General features: G+C 42.5%; 1 protein-coding gene and 1 long non-coding RNA gene across 28 annotated transcripts in view; both read left to right on the forward strand.

Annotated features, from left to right (window-relative positions):
- CAMK2G (calcium/calmodulin dependent protein kinase II gamma) overlaps positions 1–13,934 on the forward strand; it is a 118,241-nt gene that overhangs the window by 17,997 nt on the left and 86,310 nt on the right. The window lies entirely within an intron of this gene.
- On the forward strand, positions 7,573–9,261 carry LOC135418426 (uncharacterized). The gene is made up of 2 exons (XR_010432437.1): positions 7,573–8,464; positions 9,199–9,261. It is a non-coding gene; the product is annotated as an uncharacterized LOC135418426 (long non-coding RNA).

Raw genomic sequence — 13,934 nt, forward strand, 5'->3', positions numbered from 1 at the left:
AAGAATGTCATCATTCCACTGCAGTGTGCTCCTCTGCACCATCAGAAAAGTGTTCCTGCAGCTTTTTTTTTTAACCATGTACCCTCAATCTTGCTCTGTTGTTCTCCCTATCAACTATGTAATGCATCAATGGGTTTCACATTAAGCATCGTTCATCCTCCCAGTACCACCATTGGGCAGGGAGGTATTAGCCCTGTTTTGCGCTTGGAAATACCGAGAAAGATGCAAATTTTCAAGTGCTTTCCAGAACACTTGGCAATAAGCCATGATGAGTTAGGAAAAGAGTCCAAGTCATATTCTTTGCTATAACAGTGATAAGAAGAGTGTAGGTAGAAAAAAGACTGTGGGCATTTGGCAGGAAAATAATGTGGGCTAAAGCGTGTGGTATTACGAGGAGTTGTGGTCTAGTTTGCTGGTTATAGGAATAATATTTTGATGTGTTTCCTGTACTGCTTTTCTCTCTGATTTTGCTTGTTTATGGAATAGAGCTCTGAAATACGTTATATTGGGCATGCCTTTGGACTTTCTACCTTTCTGTGATTTTTTCCGGTGATAAGATGTGGTTTGAAAACTGGAGGTAACTGCTGTTGATAAAAAAGGCTCTTAGACAGATGACAATAAACAACACATGGGTTTGGGGTTTTTTTTGTGTGTGTGCGTGTTTGAAGACTAAGCAGAAAAAGTAAAGGAGGTCACTTAGATATAAAATTGTTTCCTTGTATCAGTCATAACTATAGGAACAGGACAATAACATCTGCAATAGTTTGTTTTCTGAAGTGGATAAGGGTAAGGTGGCAAAAATGAAAACTTAAATCTCTAAGATAAGTGACTGTACCGAAGAGTGAAAATAAAAACAATCTCATGACAAGAATTTAGGTGAATTCTAAAACTGGCTGCATTTCAGGGTCCGAGTAATTGAGTCCATTGTGAAAATTTAGATTATGGGATAGTGTCAGGAAACCATTCTTGCCCTCTTCTTGCTGTGTCTTTTTGGCTAACTATTCACTGTTTGTGCAAAGGTTTCCTACCTCCTGGAGAATTTGGAAACATTCACTTAATGCCTGGTTAAGGCATTTGAAGTCTTTCCAATGGAAACAGCTGTAGGTGCACAAGGTATACTGCTGCAAGCCCTCTTGACCATATGATAATGTCAAACTAATATGAAGTCTTCAAGAGTAGAACATCCTTTGCCACCCAGGGAAGAATAAAATCTTGTGTGTGTTTAAGAAGATTACTGTTAGCTCATCAGAAGGAATAATGAGAAGTTATGGGACAGAGCTGAAGACCTGTCATTAACTGTGAAAGCTGGTTCAGAGGAAGGAATAAAAAATGTGTGGGAATGACCAGAAAGCTATTCTACATTTTGAAGTGTGTATACTGGGGATACTACTTTGTTTACAAATAGCATGATTCAGGTTTTGTTTAGAAGACAGTTAGAAACCATGCTGTGGATGTGCTGGAAGGAGTAGCCATATAACGAGGAGAGTGAAGGGAAAATACTAGGTAGAGGTGGAATGTGATTAAGGTTAATTAAAGTGTACTGTGAAAACTAGTTAGATGCTCTGGTGTGCCCTTTCTGTAATAAGAGGCAAATGCGTTATGCAACGAATTGGAAAATTTATCTTTTCAATAATTCATTTCAAACTTACTGCCTTGAGACAAATATCGTAGATTAGAATAAAGGATGAAAGACTTGTGTGTAATTAAAGTTGGCATATTTGGAGAGGAATTATTTTAAAAAGTAAAGGTCTTACAGACTTACTTCTTCAGGTTATTTGCGTTTGGTATTGTGAGATGAATCCCTTCTCTACTTTGTACAGGGTGACTGGGATAGTCCTGAAACATAGATTCCTGTATTTTTTTTCTTTTAATTGACAGTTGTTTTCTTCGTCACTTTAGAGAAGAATACAAGCTTCTCTTTAGAGATACTTTAGAGATACATTTTCTCCTAGAACCAGAGCAGGAAGATGGAGGAAAGGGTGAAGTGACATCCAGTCACTATCTTCTTTCAGTTTGTCTTTTCTTCCATCTAGCTGTCTTAGTGTTCCAGTATGTTGCAAGTTGAATTGTTGTTGTTCTACCTGAATTAGCAGGTTTCAGACACCACTGGTTACAGAATGAGAGACAAAATGAATTAGTGGTCTGGCAATGAGTGGATATTAAATTTAGGAGCTGACAGTCACAGTCACACTGCCCATTGCAACTTGACTTTCTCCACTTTTGGAAATTGTGTTTGTCTTTGTTTGCACTTGAGCTTTGTTTTCTTAATCTTTGGCACGTTTGAATAGTGTGTAATGCTGCTGAGGACTAATGCTAGTACATGGACCTGTGGTAGCACTATTTCACATAACTCTTTGGCCTCCAGGTTGCAAAGCATTTTTCTGCTAGTTTGTTGGGTTTTTTTGAGGGGGGCAGAGGAGAAGATAGCAAAAGAAGAGCCTCAAGAAAATGTAGCATCCTGTGATGCTGTTTTTAGAAATTCTGTGTGGTGCAGGTTTACATAAAAGACACTTAAGCAGCATTCCCCCCCACACCCAGTTTTTTACCTCCTATGAAAAGGAATGTTAATACCGTGAAAGAAGGATGTGAAGCACCATTCTTCCAGGCTTAGTCCTGTGAACTGCCTGAATGTGGTACATGGTTGGAATTAACTTTTTAGACTGGAGCTATAAACATTGTTCTGCTTCTCTCTGTGGGTAATATGCTGGTCACCTCCAAACAAACAGGACGTCTGTTCATGACTAGAAATTCACATTGATATAAGCAATATTTGAATTGAAAGCATGAAGAGTATGATGTCAAGCCTTCTCCATGGAAAATGATATTGTAAGTTATTAGGTGCTTCAATGCACAAGTTGTAGGGATATCAGCTGTATTACTAACTGAAAGCCCTGGTGATTCTGCAGGTTTTGTGAAACACTGAAACACCACAACAAATTGGGAAGGTACTTCTCTGACTCTCAACGGGGGATTTCAGCTATCACGGAGGCTCCCTTTCTTGTAGGCTCCCTTGAGGTTCTGGAAGGCTGTGATTAGGTCCCCATGAAGCCTTCTCTTTTCCAGGCTGAACAATCCTAATTCTCTGAGCCTTTCCTCCTAAGAGAGATGCTTCATCCCTCTAGTCATCTTGGTGGTCTCCTCTGGCCTCACTCCAAGGTCAATGTCCTTCCAGTGCTGGGGGCCCCAGAGTTGAATGCAGCACTGCAGGTGCACATTGCTGGGTCAGGTCCAGCCTCTCTTCCACTGGCACCCTCAAGCCTTTCTCGGTAGGGCTGCTCTCAGTCTGGACTGATACAGGCGTTGCCCTGGCCAGGTGCAGCACCTTGCACTTGGTCTTGTTAAACTTAATGAGGTTCCCATGGGCCCACTTCTCCAGCTTGTCCAGGTCCTTTCTAACTATTGCTTGGGCTGACCCTTCTAGGAAGAAGCGTGCCAGCTTCCCCTGTGCTCAGTGGTTCTGTAGCTTCACAGAAGTGAAATTCTTGTTCAGGCTTCTCTTTAGGCTTCCAACAACACACATAGTTTCAGATTTTCAGTAGAAGTAAGAGTTCACTGTTTAGAGTCTGTTTGTATGAGGGGGGCTGGGAGGGGGTGGGAAATATGTGTTTGTTCCTTTTAGTTGCTTATATGCCTGAAATTTAAGGATGTGGTTGCATATCTTTATAAGTCCATGATGTGATCACTAACCCCAAAAAGGACTGCAAGTTTTACTTGAGTAAAAAGGAAGAGGTAGTGGTGGGTTTTTTGGGTTTTTTATATTTTTTTCTTTTTCCAGTTGCTTCTGTTTTAAAATGTTGTTCGTTTTTAAGTCATGAGGCATAGCTTCATTGCAAACTGGAGATCTTTAAAGCCATCTTTCTCTTAACTGTCTACTCATTTGGAATAACTGTGAATCCAAATGAAGGGCAAATAGTACTTGGTTTTGAATTATCGGTGTTTATGGAAAGGCAAACTGTTTCCTTCCCTCCTGCCCTTGCCACAATAAGGGCATTGCTTTTGTGCAATGTAAACTGCATTTAGTAATGGTCTTGTGCTTAAGAGCTTCTAGTTAATGAGACCTATTAACAATAATGAAAAATGGCATCCTTAAAGTGCAGACCTAGTCAGAAAAATAATTCTCCAAGAATGACTGGATGGCTGCGCACTCTTTCTTGGCTTATTTAATTTAGGGGGTGGGGGAGGAGTAGAGTCTTGGCTCTGAAACTAATTATTCTCCTACAAATGTGCCTGTGATCTGCACTTCCCGCTGGGGATTTGTAGAGCTGGGGCTTCTATTGCTAAAGAGCTTCCCAGACTGAGCCTAGCTGAGACTGGGGCGTAGGCTTGGCTTTGCTTTCCCAAGCCTCAGCAGGAGTGGCAGTAGTAAAACCCATTTTTTGGTCTGCTCAAATGAACACATCTGAGTCAACACAGAGCAGTTGATTTTTTTACATAATTATTCATCTGGCTATGTTTGTGTTTTAATGTGTTGCCACCTCCGCATCATGTGCTGTTTTAGTTAGGAAGGATATGCATTGCTTTTCAGTACGGGAATAATCCTGCTTAAGGAAAGGGGAGGATTGGCAGCAGCTACGTTGGACGGAAATACAAAAACCCCCTATATTCCTGCTTAGACTGACACAAGGAAACTGCATGGATGATGTCTATGCATATGAATAAATAGTAAGGCATTACAGGGAAAGATCTCTGCCTTAGTGTCCTCCCACTCAGTACTGCTCTCACATGTACGTTTTAATAATTTCCTTTCGAGCTAGGACAGCCTGTCATGCCAGTCTGCAGACTTGGAATATCTTCCCTTAGTATAGGTCCATCTTCATTGAAACGGATTTCTCTGGTTGTTCTCTTACTGCTCTGTACATCTTTCTGTGGTTATAGGTGTTCTGTATATTGGGGGAACTTCCATGCTGTGGAACAAAGCAGGCACATTTTACTACAGGGGAGAGATTTTCACATAAAGGGGATGTTTCTTCTCCCATTTTGGGGGCAGCATTGGTTGGTGAAGACAGACTTAATTTCTTGGTTCTGTACCCTGGCTGCCAACTCAAGCTAATGGTACCATACCCTTTAGGATTTTAATTGAACTTCATCTTCTAATAAGGCATCATCCTATTAACTGCCATCTGTGGTAGAATCACGTGCTTGAAGCTTAGTGGTCCTGGATGGATAGTGAGTGTCCAGCTCAGTGGCTGGGATTCTTCTCTTCTTCCATTGGTGCCAAGCAGAAAGGTGTCAGTGTCTGCTCACAAAGGAGCTATTTCTGTTCTATAATGAAAGCATTTCAAATCACTTTGCCCTTGCCTCTAGCAGGTTTTGTGAGGTTCATGTAATTTTTCAGCATATGTTACATATTTGCACATGTGTCCTTTGTGGAAGAAAAGAGTTGGATTGTTTGCCACTGAGCACTCAAACCCTACTGTAGGGACTGTCAAGCCATCTGTGGGAGACACCTGCTTGAAAAGAAAACAGACTTCTGAAGCTGTTTATGTGTGGAAATTGGAAACCGATGGATGCCTAGGGTGTGCAGGAGCATTGGCTAGCAGCTTCCATTAAAAGGGAGCCCAGAAAGATGCTGCATGGTGAGCTGCTGCAGCTCCCAGTGGAGCCGTGAGCGTGGTGAACAGGAGGCAGGCCAGTGCATGGAGGAGGAGGTGGCTGGCAGTGCGACAGGGAGCAGACCACTAATGGGACTGCATTGCTGTGTAGGTTAGAGGAGAAATTAGTTCTTGGTGCAAAGTGTTTTGTGGCCTGACATCCAAAGCCAGTCAGCAGCGCCAGCTTTGTGTGTGTGTGATTTGCAAGGATATGCCTCTCTTCTGCTTTCTTAGACTGATGTGTTTGAAAAGATTTGGATTTCTTTACTGAAGAATTGAAATGGAGAAGGTGCCCCTTGAACTTCATATGTTCTAATAAGGCGTTAACAAAAGGAGGGGAAAAAGTCATTGCGAACCTGAAGAACACAATGTGAGCTTGTGGTAAAATTTGGACCTTATAATTTCCACTTGCTCTCCTTAGCTTGTCTGTTTTTGAGATGGAAGCACTGAGCACCCATGCTTCTGCTGTGCCTAATTTATCTTGACATACCCAATGTTGCTGAAAATCTTATTTTTGGTCATTCCTTGGAATCATTTAGTACATTTAATCATGTGTTCTGTAATCTATGTTGTGGCATCACTACCAATTTGCATAGACAGTGTTAATTCTGCTTTTTTTTTTTTTATTTGATTTCCAGGCATTTTGGAATAGAACTTAGGTATTACATTTTTTAAAATGTGCTATACATACTGGGTCTAGATAAATGTTCTTCCTCTGTCTTTTCATTGGCTCGGTCATTCAGTGTTTTATTACTCACACTACTGGGCTAACTGTTGGCTGGTAGAGAAGGAAAGCTTTTACATCTATGAATTCTTTGGTAAGAGATAATGACTTTTGGAGTAGCTGCCACTTCACCTCCTTCTATGTCCTTTCCTATGGCTTGTGAGCAGTGTGCAAAAAAGTATGGGGAACAAAGTTTGTCACAACCTGCCACCTCTTTCAAGATGTCTGGAATGTCTTTTGACTAGAGTGGATCAGGATAAATGGCTGATTGCCATTCGAGATGCATTTAACACTTGTATATTACAGCTTAGTTTGTACATAGCTGGTATTGAAGAGGAGAGGCCATTTATAGGACAAAGAAGTGCCCTTTATTAGAAGTGCCTATAACAAATTGGTATCTCTGGGGCAATATTGCCCTTTTCCTTAAAAAGAGGGTAAAAGATGGTGAGCCTATCTGTTGTCTGATCTTGCCTTACTCATAGCTTGTGTGATGATAAGCAGTTCATTGTGTTCAGGTGTTTTTTGAGTTTTGATATTAAATTCAGACAGAAAACCCAATAACACTTTTTCTTTTTTTCTTTCTTTCTTTTTTTTTTCTTTCTTTTTATTTTCCCTTTTGTTCATCTCATTCTTTTAGAAGTAGCTGATGTCTGGTAAGAGCAAACGAGATTGCTGGACAGGCAGCATCTATGGAAAAGCAGAGAGTCATATTGGGCCTCAACTTTCTAAAATGCAGACAATTTCGTGTCTTGGATTGTGTTTCTGCAAAATGGTGTATTCTGTTATAGCTGGGGCTGTTAGGCTAAATTAATTGCTGTTTAAAGCACCTGAAAATTCAGTGTTAGAAGGTGTCATAGAAAATGCTGGGTGTTCTTTCTGCAGCCAGTATGAACAATCTGGATCTGTATTGTATTTGAAGGGCATTTCAAATTGTTTTTGTTGATGCTTAGTCATGACCTGTCTATATGTTAACATGTATTTTCTGAGTGATAGATGGAGACTTTAATAATGTATGTGCTGAGCAGAAGGATCTTTCCTATATCATTAAATATTTGCTAACAAGCTTTCATGATTTGGGTCACTCCAGCCTACTGAGGTAGATGATTAGAGATGGTCTAGTGATGCCCTCAGAGCTTTACTAATCAGAATCTTATGAACTAAACCAGGAGCAAATATTTTATCTTTGTAATAATATTTCATAAGCTGAAGGATCTCAAAGTATATCTCAAGCTGACAGTGCTAATGGGGCCACTGAATTGCAGTCATAGGCTGGGGAATCACAGAACATGGCTGTGCCTCAAACTGGAGCTGAATCCAAATGATCCTATTGAGTAACTCAAACATCATGAAGAGAGTTAACCTGCTGGGAATATGATGCTTCAGCATAAAATCAGAAGAAATAATAAAGCTGAGTTTTTTGTTTGTTTTGGGGTTTTTTTTGGAGTCGGGGGGTGGTTATTGCTCTTTTAAAAGTGTGAGGAGGAGAGGGAAGCAGCCAAATCTAACTTGCACTGATGAACACAGGAAGATGCAAAATAAAGATCTGTGGTGTATTTTTGCCAAAATATGACTCATTGTTTCTCTTGTCCAAATTATATTCCTGGGAGCATCTGATCACCACAGAGCTGCAACTGATTTTGCCCAGTGGTTAAGACTCAAGGATGCATCTTGTTATCATGAAGGCAACCAGAAGTTCCCAAAGACAATTTCTTGTCAGAATAGCTGCCTTGGACAGGGCAAAATATGTTTCAGCTCAGCAGGAGGCAGAGGAGACTGGAAAAACACCTTAGAGATGCAGACATTTGGTTTTCTGAGATGTGTTGCCCTCTTCGTCCTCTGACTTCAAAGAGCGAAATGTTCAAGGTCCTCCTGTGTGGGGACATGCTTATTTGATAAACAAAGTAAACTCTTCAAAATCCCCTCTTTTCCTGGTAATCTGGGTGTTTTCCCTCTCCGGACTGACTGCTTATCTTGTCTTCCCTGTGCTGCGGATCAGAAAGACCAAGATGGGTTTATCTTAGCCCACAGCAGTGCAGGCTGCCATCAGCATGAGTCTGCTGCAGCTCTTCCTGCCAGCCCCGGCTCTTGGTGGTGTTGTCTGGCTCTTCTTTCTGAAACCCTCTCCTCCCAGACCTACCAGGGCAATTTGGTAACTACTTTCTCCAGACCTGTCTTCACTTTCTTTTTTCCTGTGGTGCCAACTTTGTGGCTTTTCTCTTACAGGGAAGGGTTATGTATAGGCTGTAGTAAGAAAAAACTTCTCCCATAAGCAGTCACTGAAGTGCTTTTCTAGATGAGTTGCTGACCCCTTGAAGCTTCTATTTCTCTTAGTCATGGAGTCAAGCATCCTATTATTCTAATATTTTAATAATTCTCATGTGTGGTCCATTCTGTTCCTGTAGGGCAAACTGGGAGCTTTAACCATTTCCAGTTTTAACTTCAGACACTGTAAATGCTTCAGTGCTCTGTCGTGGTGGTTTTCTGACCACCTAGAGCTAGAGAGAGAATTGCTCTGTATGCTCATAGACACGGGTGGAGATGCTGCTCCTTGCAAGTTCTCCAACATAGTGAATGAGTGGGGGGAACCTTAGTGCAGATTTAGGAGTCCGTACACTCTAGTTTTGGCTGTTCTTGTTAAAGAACAGTAGGCAACCTGAGGGGTATCAGGCACTGTCTGTTCTCGTGGGAGAGGTCCTTCATTCTGACTGTAAGCAGCCAACTGCATAATTGCTTCTTGGGAAATCAGTGTGTTTCGCTAACTGCTGAACAGCCCGTCTTTAAAGCACTGCTGTCTCAATAGCAATGTCATATTTGCCTTGCTATAATCCAGATTGCATGCGATATCCTGGTATTATGTGACTGGGTTTTTCTTCTTTCTTTTAGGTGCAGAATCTAGGGCTGCACTGCTGATTCCTTGCTATTTTCAAATAAATTGCTTTATTCTCACTCTAGTTTTTGGTCTCCAAAACTATTTTTCTTCACTATGTGATGAGAGGATGGTAAAGATTGATCTTCATTATGGGCTTAGAAAAATGATGGCCTCTTACACGAGTGCTAGGAGTTAAGAAGGGAGAATATTAGGGGAGCTCTGATGAACAGTTTTCTCTTATGATGGATTGCAAACTAGTGGTAATTCAGTCAGAAGACTAGAACATCATATGGTCCGACATAAACTGCATGTGAGCAGTATCTTAGAGGATCACAGCAAAGGGTAGTTGAATAGTACCCCATAGCTTCCTGAGCAGTCTCAGCCAGCATGAGCTGTGTGCTGCTGCTGAAAGAGGCAGCTTTTCTTCTGGCTGTTACCTCTTTGCACTAGCACAAATTCTTTATATAGATGCGTGGTGAACCAGGTTAATGATGGATCAGTTCAGCTATCCAGTTCAGTGCAGTGCTGCGCAAATGCTTGTGCCAGCACCAGAAGCAAAGAAGATGTAGGGCCATTAGGAAAGAGGCAGGGGAAGGATGGGACTGCAGTGATTGCCAGCATTGCAACAGAGGGATCTCCTGTGCCTGCTGTTGGACAAATCTGCACCACAGACAGTGCCAGGAGAGTGATCTCTTTTTTCCTAGAGATACTCCAAAAAATCTGGCTTTATCTTAGCTGTAGCCTTTCAGGGGAGAAAGTCAGGGGAATCCGTGCTGTAGTGGAATGTTTAACTCATACAGCTGTAACTCTGGAATCCTCAATTCCAGTAGCATACCTGAGGACTCACAGATGCTATTGCATCTCTATGCAGCTGAATTACTATGATACCATCTGAAGGGTATATGGGATTTTTGGAGGAAGTGTGAAGTTCTTCAGGCTTTTAAACAGTGGTTTCTTGCTGTGGTGCTAGCTCTGTAGATGTGTGCTAGTCTGCTGAAGGAACTCTTCTAATGCAACATCCTGGAAGTGCTATGCCTGTTTACTGGCAGACATAATCCGGACAGAAAGGAAGGCCAGCAGTGGTTAGCATCACCTCTAGCAGGGAATTTTAATGTTCTGGAATTGTGGTCTTGAGGGTGTTATCTATCCTATCAACCTTCGGTTTCAGATGTTGAACCCCAAATTTGGGTCTGAGATTGGTATGATTATCTATTTAGAACCACTGCATGGTTGAACAGAATGACATCCAGTCTTAAGATCACTTGAATGGAGAGATCTCTATGCAGTGGGATAGTGGGATCTCTACGCAGTGGGGACTTCCCCTTCTGTGGGAAGTCATTTTGTACAATTCAAGAGCGAGGCTCCGGGAGTGGGAGCGGTTTTCTCTGTGATCCCTCACAGTGTCATTGCCCACACGGTGAGTCACTGGTAATGCCTGAGTTCTTATTTTTAGTCCTGTTGCTTCCATCGGGCTGAAACCATTGGCCGGTAAGAGACTTAAGCGAGGAGATAAACACGTTAATCTCCCTAGACCTTCCCCCTCAGCTGCTGCTCTCTGCCTTTGTGCATCTCAAGATGTAGCTTTTCCAGGCCATTGGGCAGAACCACATCCCCTCCGTAGCCTCGTGGGACGTCATCCAAACCTTTTCACTATTAAGCACTGGAGTGGGGAGGAACGCCTTCCGTGCACGTGGGTTTGCGTGCGCAGGCAGGGCGGTGTGCTCTGTCTGTGATCAGAGCAAGCTGGACAGGCTGTTACTGTTCACCCCAGCACCTTTGCTGTCAGGGCTTTACAAGGAACATCCATTCTTTCCTCGGGTCCTGTCAACAAACTGTCTTTCCCTCCATTCCCTTGGGAAGAGTTCTGAAACAAACTAACGGTATTCTTTTGTATAAGCTTTCTGTAAAAAGTAAGCAAGTCCATCCCCTTCCCTGAGCTTTTAAAGTATCATGTTGAATTCTTGGGGAGGCCACTGGTTTCTCTGAAATATTGTATTGCTCTAATAACAATTTGTGTATTTATTCTTAGCCTTCCTTTTTGTCCTTGCTTTCCTGACATGGCAAGGCATTGTATATGGGAGTACTAGTGAGTGCTTCTTTGCCCAATAGGGGGCTGGTAGTGGTGGAGACTGAATAGGGTGGTTTTTTCTGCTCTGTCCTTCTTGTGCTCCCTTTCCCTGTTACTTCTGGTCCTGCAAAATGAACTGGTTTTAGATCCTACTGGTTCCAGATCTTTGTTTTCTCTGGGTTTTTTGTTAGCATGTGTGTCTCCAGCTTCAGGGACTCTTAAAAAGATTTATATCATGTGAATTTTAGGGGAAGAAAGGAGTGTGTTAGCACAACACTTTTGTTAGCAGTGTTGATTATTTTCTTAAATTATGTATTTTGAGGGGTTTACTTTGGGAAGAGAAATGAAGGATAGACAATCAACTGGTGGGACTTGCTCTTGTTCCAGCAATAGTACACCTGAGCCCTCGTGGACCTCATTGTTTCGGAAGTCTCAAAACACACATCCAGAGCTAGTAGCACTATGTGGTTATGGGTGATCTGCTTCTCAGTTTCCTTGGCTGACTGGCTTTGGGTAGCCAGCCACAGCTCGTAATTTGAGTATGGTGCAGAATCCCGAGCTCCTGGCAGCATGCAGGTGGTACCACAAGCACATGCTTAACTGGGATGGAGTTCACTCCTATTAATGATGGCTTAGTTGGTGTCATTCTTCTGACCTCTCTGGTCCAAAGCCTCTTTCAATTCTGTACCCTCATTTTTGTACCCATATACCTATACCTAGCCAAATTTTTACAAATTCAGAAAGATATTTTTTAAAACATCTTTTCTTTCTGATGCCTACCACTTGGAAGGGAAAGGATGAAGTGCTGGGTGTTTGAGGCCTTTTTTTTTTTTTTTTTTACAGTCTCTTCTCTGACACAATTTCAAAGCACTTCTGACTGTCAGATCTGGGAGAACATTAGCTCAACCTAGGGATAGCATGCTCAAATATACAGTTGAGGCATAAGTTGAACAAAATAACTACCAGCGTTGTCCCATCTGTGGGGTGGTGTGATTGTAAAAAGGCAGGTGGAGGGGGTGACCACAGTTTTGAATGAGGAGGTAGTGCTGCTAGCATGTGTAATTAGTAATATCTCACTGTGTCTGTATTTTCTTTTTTCCTCTCTCCGTTCCTCTTACTTTGCTACTCCTAGTCTTTACTCAAGTACTGACCATCTGAAGCTGATGAAGAGAGAGCTTGTTCTCTGCTGGCAGTGTAGCAGAAGGTGTGATTGCAGCATGAAGGACATAGTTCATTAACTTTATTTGCAGTGGTGTAGAGATAATAGCATTGAAGTGGCAGTGATGTGGGTTTCAGTGGAGGCTCACAACTTAGGCACATATGTAAGTCCCCAGCAGGCCTGTACAATTTGCATTAAAGTCTATGAATCCCACCATTACTACTCCTGCTAGTGAATGTAGTGCTAACATGGATATATCTGTTCATGCTGTGATTAAACCTTTGATTGCAGAGTAGACATCTCCATAAAGCTTTGAGTTCTTTTGCAAGGACAGAAGGTGCTCAGCAGGAACAGTATCAGAAGCTGGGTGTCTGTCTCTTGCTTATGAATGCCAGCTCCAGAGGAAATTGTTATGCAGTTTGCTTATCACTTCAGTTTTACTCCAGCTCTCACTCTGCTGCTGCACTTTTAAAGCGAAGGTCTTGGCTTCCCAGAGAACAGCTGCTTGTGGTATCCCCTTGCACAGAGTCTTGTTCGCTACAGCTCAGCCTCCTGGAACTTTTCCAGCCTCTAACCCTATGGAGAAAAACCTGTGTGATCACTGGAGTCCTTACAGGCAACAGCTTGTCTGTGGTGCTGGATTCATCATCATTAGATCCAAGGGAAGGCTGATTTGTTGTCCCCTTAGTCGAGGTGAGGAGGCAGATGGATGGAAGATGCTGGTGAGAGCCACCCATCTGTCCATTCACAGCAGAGCAGCAAAGAGAGGGTCGTGGAAAGCCTGGGATTTTGATAGCCTGTGTCTTTGCTAGCTGTGGTGTGTTAGGGATGCTGGTATTTTTACTGTTGTGGAGGTAAGATAGTACTGTGGCTGTGGTGTGCTTGGGGAACTACCATGACTCTAATGGCTTCTGAAGTATAAAAAAAGGATCTAAAAACTAAGAAAGTGACCAAAAAGCCCAGTAATCCATTTGCTGCAGTATGCTTTGCTTTGCTCCTCCACACACCTTTCCTGCCAAAGGAATGAAAATGCAACTGTGGCAGGTGTATTCCTCACCACAGTTATGCACCCTGGAAAACTCTGGGAGCTATTAGCTATGTTGGTGTGTAAGTCTCAGAAGTTAGGATGTGGTTTGTCTGTGGGATTTTGGTTTGAAGAGGCCTTGATTTTTTTCCTAGTTTTTTTTTATTTCCATTCCCCCTGCTCCAAAGCTCCAGAGAAAATTGTTCTTGGCAAGGTGACTCTGCTCTGCCCTCTGGATGTGTCAGCCTTACAGCTCCCCAGGGCAGACGCTGAGCACTGCAGAAAATAGGGGAGAACTGTGGGAATGGCAAGGCTGAGACCAAGACCACCTTTGATCTGATTCTTGAAATCAAAATAACAGGTACCTGCTGCTTCCCTGCATGCTTTGGGTGATTGTGGACAGGCTCTGACAGTTGCATTTTTCTGCATTTTGACACCAGGCTCACCAGTGGTGGTGTCAGTGATCGTTGCAGTCATGGCCATGCAGAAGCTGGCAAGA

This window comes from Pseudopipra pipra, chromosome 8 (assembly GCF_036250125.1).
Source record: "Pseudopipra pipra isolate bDixPip1 chromosome 8, bDixPip1.hap1, whole genome shotgun sequence".
NCBI classification, from domain to species: domain Eukaryota; kingdom Metazoa; phylum Chordata; class Aves; order Passeriformes; family Pipridae; genus Pseudopipra; species Pseudopipra pipra.